The sequence below is a fragment of the Xenopus tropicalis genome, chromosome 7 (genome assembly GCF_000004195.4).
Source record: "Xenopus tropicalis strain Nigerian chromosome 7, UCB_Xtro_10.0, whole genome shotgun sequence".
Classification (NCBI taxonomy): domain Eukaryota; kingdom Metazoa; phylum Chordata; class Amphibia; order Anura; family Pipidae; genus Xenopus; species Xenopus tropicalis.
In genome coordinates, this window is record NC_030683.2 from 108665731 (window position 1) to 108673833 (window position 8103).

Genomic DNA, 8103 nt, shown 5'->3' on the forward strand with positions numbered 1-8103 from the left:
TTTCTTATTCTTTTGCATGTTTGTCACACAAAATGTTTCTGATCATCAAACACATTTAACTATTAGTCAAAGATAACACAAGTAAACACAAAATGCAGTTTTTAAATGAGGGTTTTTATTATTTAGGGAGAAAAAAAATCCAAACCTACATGGCCCTGTGTGAAAAAGTAATTGCCCCCTGAACCTAATAACTGGTTGGGCCACCCTTAGCAGCAATAACTGCAATCAAGCGTTTGTGATAACTTGCAACGAGTCTTTTACAGCGCTCTGGAGGAATTTTGGCCCACTCATCTTTGCAGAATTGTTGTAATTCAGCTTTATTTGAGGGTTTTCTAGCATGAACCGCCTTTTTAAGGTCATGCCACAACATCTCAATAGGATTCAGGTCAGGACTTTGACTAGGCCACTCCAAAGTCTTCATTTTGTTTTTCTTCAGCCATTCAGAGGTGGATTTGCTGGTGTGTTTTGGGTCATTGTCCTGCTGCAGCACCCAAGATCGCTTCAGCTTGAGTTGACGAACAGATGGCCGGACATTCTCCTTCAGGATTTTTTGGTAGACCGTAGAATTCATGGTTCCATCTATCACAGCAAGCCTTCCAGGTCCTGAAGCAGAAAAACAACCCCAGACCATCACACTACCACCACCATATTTTACTGTTGGTATGATGTTCTTTTTCTGAAATGCTGTGTTACTTTTACCCAGATGTAACGGGACATGCACCTTCCAAAAAGTTCAACTTTTGTCTCGTCGGTCCACAAGGTATTTTCCCAAAAGTCTTGGCAATCATTGAGATGTTTTTTAGCAAAATTGAGACGAGCCATAATGTTCTTTTTGCTTAAAAGTGGTTTGCGCCTTGGAAATCTGCCATGCACGCCATTTTTGCCTAGTCTCTTTCTTATGGTGGAGTCGTGAACACTGACCTTAATTGAGGCAAGTGAGGCCTGCAGTTCTTTAGATGTTGTCCTGGGGTCTTTTGTGGCCTCTCGGATGAGTTGTCTCTGCGCTCTTGGGGTAATTTTGGTCGGCCGGCCGGCCACTCCTGGGAAGGTTCACCACTGTTCCATGTTTTTGCCATTTGTGGATTGTGGTTCGCTGGAGTCCCAAAGCTTTAGAAATGGCTTTATAACCTTTACCAGACTGATAGATCTCAATTACTTTTGTTCTCATTTGTTCCTGAATTTCTTTGGATCTTGGCATGATGTCTAGCTTTTGAGGTGCTTTTGGTCTACTTCTCTGTGTCAGGTAGCTCCTATTTAAGTGATTTCTTGATTGAAACAGGTGTGGCAGTAATCAGGCCTGGGGGTGACTACAGAAATTGAACTCAGGTGTGATAAACCACAGTTAAGTTATTTTTTAACAAGGGGGGCAATCACTTTTTCACACAGGGCCATGTAGATTTGGAGTTTTTTTTCTCCCTTAATAACGTAAACCTTCATTTAAAAACTGCATTTTGTGTTCAATTATGTTATCTTTGACTAATAGTTAACGGTTTTTGATGAGCAGAAACATTTAAGTGTGACAAACATGCAAAAGAATAAGAAATCAGGAAGGGGGCAAATAGTTTTTCACACCACTGTATATATATATATATATATATATACACAGTATATATATATATACAGTATACAGACACACTGCAACATTTGATGATGTTGCACACTGTATTATACTGACTGACTGCAACCTAGTGATAATGGTAAATGGTCAGAAAAAACTGTACAGTGTTAGTCTGATGTCCCATGGAGCGGTTTAGTCACCAAAGATAGATCTCTGCTATCGCAGGCGACTAATTGCTCTGAAAAGGCTTTTGACCGGCAACAATAGTAGTCGCTGGTGGAAAGCCCTTCACATTGCTTCGTTTTCCAATGTCATGCAAAGTTGCCTGCAGGAGGAAACTTTGTGCAACCTTGCATTACCTCCTATTGTTGCAGGTAGAAAGCCTTTGCGGAGAGGTTAGTCGCATGCAATACCAGAGATCTATCGTGTGTGTCTGAACCTCTCCGAGGAACATCAGTCTTAATATACTAAATAAATTCAACAGTGATTATTCACTGCAAAGTGCATATAGTATTAATATATCAGTTGAACAGACAAATGTGCATAGTATTACACCGAATAACTTCAACTTTGTGCAGGTATGGGACCCATTATCCAGAATGCTTGGGACCTGGGGTTTTCCGGATAAGGGGTCTTTACGTAATTTGGATCTCCTACATTAAGTCTGCTAAAATATCATTTTAACATTAAATAAACCCAGAAGGATTGTTTTGGCTCCAATAAGGATTAATTATATCTTATTTGGGGCCAAGTACAAGGTACTTTTTTATTATTACAGAGAAAAAGGAAACCATTTTTAAAAATGTAAATTATTAATTATTATTAAAATGGAGTCTATGGGAGATGGCCTTTCCATAATTTGGAACTTTCCGGATAATGGTTTTCCAGATAAGGGGTCCAATACCTGTATACTAATTGACTGCAACCTAGTAATAATGATAACCGATTGATGGCAGAATAGCAATAATGAACTGCCAAAGAATTATGCGCAGTGTTAATACACTAAAAACTGCAATATTGTAACAATGGGTAACTGCAGATTTATATAAAATATTCATACACCAAATGGCAGCAAGAATTTCCACCATAGTAGTGTGGTTGTTCCAAACACAAGCATGGTTATAACATTACATTATGTAGCAGCAACATAAGCAATTACAGCAGGGGCATTTAGTGCAAACGTATCAAATAGATGTAGGGACCCATAGGGTTAATATGCCCCTATGTCTTTAAACCCGATCATTTCCTTTTTTATCCTGTTACTGGGCAAAGACCCATGTATTTAGTTTGCCATTTGCATTTGTGCCTTATTGGTTCATAGGGAGACCACTCCCTTTGCACTCTAATATAGTGTTTAGCAAAGGGGTGGGTCCTCCTCTTTGGCTGCATCTTTTGACTCCACTGAGCCTGGGATCAACAGGGCCCCAGTAAGCCATTATACCCTAGAGAACTGTCTGTTGGGGAACAGGGACCCCGTGAACGAGGAATAGCTAGAATAGTAGAACATACTTAAGAGCACTTTCTAGGAAAGTGAGATCAGGCAGAAAGAGCAGTTTCTGGAAGTACCCTTCCTTACAGGCATTGTTGCCTTAGTGCAGGACTACGGTTAAGATGCAGGATTCAGGTTAGTTCCTATCCCTGATCCATAGTCGGCTGATTGGGATCCTTACAAGCTAAGGTCTACATCCTGAGGACCTGAGATACTTGTCCAGACTACGCTCCATAGTGGTGCCGTGCTGTTTGGCTGTCTTTACCCTGCCCAGACTCTGTAGAGGTGGGATAAACCAGTGGACACCATCTCTTTCTATCCTCAGAGCTTTTGACTGCTATCTCCTCTGTGAGGAAGTATCTGCCATAACCCTGTGGACTAATTGTCTTGGACAATCAACAAGTTAATTTTTGTTTCACCACAAATAACCTTCTGGCATCCATTCTTTTATATTACTTTGCACACAGCCTAAGTGAGTTGTAGTTGCACTACACCCCAAGGATATTTCTACATAGCGAAAGCCCATCTGGTGTGTAGAGTCCTTTGTACCCCATTCTCTAAAGCCAATCTAGCTGGTGTTGCCTGTTTTCACAGCCACATAGGGGTTACATAGAGCTTATGCCATAAAGCCACAGGAGAATGACACAGCTAGCTTGCAACAGCAGAGTTGTATGGCTGCTTTAACCTTGTAGGCTGCCAGAAAAAAAACAATAAGTCCAATACAGGCTGGAACTAATTACTCTGCCACAGCCTCTCCAATTAGGAATTCTCTTCTCTTTACTTAATTCTTCAAATCCCTGCACTCTTTTCTATCACCGCACTTAATAAAAAGGCTTATCTATAACCTTAGTTTGGCAGTATTTTCTGTGTTTCTCAGTATTAGGCTCACTAAGCAGAATGCACAGAAAGCATACTTATCCGCAAAAAACAGCTGTATAGAATGAAACATTACATAATAAACAGGAAAGATTAAAACAGAAATGCCAGACACCCAGCAACCCCATCAGATTTAACTTTAGTATGATGTAGAGAGTAATATCCTGAGACTATTTGCAATTGGTTTTCATTTTTTATTATTTGCAATTTTTTGAGTTATTTAGCTTTTTGTCTAGCAGCTCTTTATTTGGGAATTTAGCATCTGGTTGCTAGGGTCCAATTTAACCTAGCAACCAGGCAGTGTTTTGAAAGGCAGACAAATATAAATAGAGGAGGGCCTAAATAAAAAGTTAAGTGACAGTAGCAATAAAATTGTAGCCTTATAGAGCAATAGTTTTTTGGCTGCAACTTTAGTGATGTCAGTGACCCCCCCCCCTCCCATTTGAAAGCTTGAAATAGTCAGATGGAGAAGGCAAATAATTCAAAAACTATAACAAATTAAAAATGACCAACTGAAAATTTGCTAAGAATAAACAATTCTATAACATGCTAAAAGTTAACCTGGAAGTTAACCACCCCTTTCATTGCTAACAATTCTAATTCTCAGCCCAGCAAATAGAAATTGCCACTAGAGATTATGGAGTTAACACAAAAAAGAGTTTTTTTTTTACAGACAAGGATACCACACACTTTAAACAATTCTTTTGATGTTACTTGCTAGATTTGTTAGTATATATGTGTTGGTTATAAACTGATTTAATTAAATGCAGAATAGATGCAAGTTAACTCTACCCAATGATTTATTTGTGATAGAACTGGACACAAAATGATGTATACGGAATAACCTGTGAATTACAGAAAGGCCATCTCCCTTAGGGCTCTGGCACACGGGGAGATTAGTCGCCCGCGGCAAAACTCCCTGTTCGCGGGCGACTAATCTCCCGAGTTGCCTTCCCCCTGCCATCCCACCGGCGAACATGTAAGTCGCCGGCGGGATGGCAGATGCGGCGGCGCGATTTCGCGCAAATCGCCGAAAAAGACTTGCGAGTCTTTTTCGGCGATTTCCCGAAATCGCCTCGCGATTCAATCCCAGCAAGCAGGCAGCTGCCATTTTGTGGACACTGTTAGTAAGGCAAGCTTTGCGTCACACCAAAATCTTGTTAAAGGACCAGATGCCCATACCCATGCACTGACTACATAATTAGGTGATGGGGAGGGAGGATAAAAGTGTGAAATGCAGTGACATCTAGGAAGTGCTGATTAGAAAGCTAAAGGTATTGTCTGCCCCGCCTCTATGCCTAAGGCATAGAGGCGGGGCAGGCAATATATGATTGACAGCTGGGATTTTTAAATGTCTTTTTAAAGGGTATGGATGTGTTATTTAAAAAAAGGAATTTGGATTTCATATTTAACTTGAAAAGGACTTTTATTATTCAGCTTTTTATGTCTGGGTGACAGGTCCACTTTAAGCTACAGGACTATGTTGCTTGTATGGGTAAGGCATTGTAATCACTGGGGCCTTTCTGTGCACTCAGCAGCATTTTGTATAATGCAAAGAGACTTACACCATTAATCATTTTGATTGGATTTTGGGCAACTAATCTCTGTGTGGGGCATCAGCCTAACTTACTCTCTCCCAGAGACCTAAGAACACAGCACTGAATCCCTCTGTTAAAAAAAACTTTGGAAGGGCCGGTGCGCAACTACCCCCCACCCCGGCTGCTTGTGCCTGGTAGGTAACAGAGTGGCTGGGGAGGGGGGATTTCTTATAGTTACAGAGGAAGAAGACCCCGCAATCTGAGACCCCCCCCCCCACGAACAGGGTCTGCTATAGTTACACCACTGCTCTTTCACCCATTTTCTATTTACCACATCTTGTATTCAACCCACAAAGCCTTTTATAGGCCACTTTCTCCAGGGCCTCAATAAGCTGAGACAGTAACATGATACAGAATCATTTCCAAACACAGGTGCCATTCCTCAAACCAGCAGTTATTACTCAACAACTATCTTTATTCATTTCATATTCATTATCTGTTTGTTAAAGGAACAATATTATACAGATGTAGGATTTACTGTCCAGAAATCCAAAATCCAAATAGCTCTGAAATATAATACAAGTGAAAGGCAGTAAATATGGGGGACTGCTGTGATGCACCAACCCAAGAGGCACCATTGTCGGGCCGTACCAGCTGAGATGTGGGGAAATGTTTCTTCCTAGAAAGAAAGAACTGAGAAATCGATTTCCTGAATTTTGTAACTTTGTAAATAACATTTCAGGACTGATCATAACAGACCTTTTTCACAGCAAACACAGTGAATACAATGAACTTTATACAGGTATAGGGACCTGGGGTTTTCTGGATAAGGGTTTTTTTTTCTGTAATTTGGATCTACGTGTACATACATTGGGCCCGATTCACTAAAGTCCGAAATAAGGAGTGCTATTTATAGCATGCGTTAAAAATCTTATCACTTCTTATTTTTCGCTCGATTCACTAAAAGGACACTTGTCATAATTAAGAAGCGATGTTCTTGGCGTTATTTATCTTGCGTCGACATATTTTCAAGCAATATATTACGCAGCGCACAACATATTACGCAGCACGCGATATTTTACGCAGAGCGCAAAATTTTCAGAACGGTAGTCTTCAGAAAGTAATGGTTACATGGGTAATATATTGCGCTCTGCGTAAAATATTGCACGCTGCGTAATATGTTGTGCGCTGCGTAATATATTGCTTGAAAATATGTCGTCGCAAGATAAATAACGCCAAGAACATCGCTTCTTAATTATGACAAGTGTCCTTTTAGTGAATCGAGTGAAAAATAAGAAGTGATAAGATTTTTAACGCATGCTATAAATAGCACTCCTTATTTCGGACTTTAGTGAATCGGGCCCATTGTCTACTAAAATATAATGTAAACATTAATTAAGCCCAATAGGATTGTTTTGCCTCCAAAAAGGATTTGTATATCTTAGTTGGGATCAAGTACAAGGTACTGTTTTATTATTACAGAGAAAAAGGATTATTCGCTTATAATGGAGTCTGTGGGAGATGGCCTTCCTGTAAACTGGAGATTTGTGGATAACAGGTTTCCAGATAACAGATTCTATACCCATAATACGTGATATTAAAAATGATGGATATGCAGCTTAATAAATATGGGGTGGTATAAAAACCTCCTTATATGATAGTATAGTATAAGGATATATTGCTATTGGTATTTCAATACCTAGAATAAGGTGTTTCACTTATAATACTTAGCGATGGACAAAATAATTTGCCAGGCATGGATTCGCGGTGAATTTCCACATTTTGCCATTGGCAGATTGTTTTGTGAAACAGGTGACAAAATTCGCCATGGGAAAATTTGCTGCATTTTCACCATAGCGAAATGGCACAGATTCGCTCATCACTAATACTTAGGATATGGAACCTTCCTGACAGTAGGGTGCTTGGAGCTGGTTTTGAATTCCCAGAGACTCCTCTTCCCGTGAACCCCCATTTCCTTTGAATCCCTATTTGCAATGTACCCCTATATTTTGTCTAAGCAATTTCACTAAATTTTGAGCCATTAATCCTGTTGGACTCTTATGTCTCCCTGTTGCCTCTTTGCCTGTTCCCATGGTAAATCATGTTTTATAATCCAGACCCTTTACTGTTGGTTGGACCCTTTGCTTACTTGCCTGGGCCCCCAACTTTTTTAACTTAGTTTGATATATGCTTTTAGTGAATGGGTATACTGGAGGGGTAAATTCAGTCTATGAGGCGATAAGTTTTGTGGTCCTATGTATGCACTAAAAGAAGATCTTTATATAGGTATTCGGTCTATTATCCAGAATCCTTAGGGCCTGAAGTGTTCTGGATGGGGTTTTCCAAGAATTTGGATCACCATACCTTAAGACTACCAAAAACCATTTAAACATTAAATAAACCCAATAGGATTGTTTTGCCCCCAATGTGCATATTACAGAGATGAAAGGAAATAATGAAAAAAAAATATATTTTACTTAAAATAGGGTCTAAGGGAGATGGCCTTCCTGTAATTCTGAGCTTCCTGGATAATGGGCTCTGTACTTGTATATTTGCTGTATTGCACATTTCCTATTCAAGCTCCCTCTGGTTGCGACAGAAAAAAAAATATTATTCAGATGTTGAAATGCAGAATATCAAGA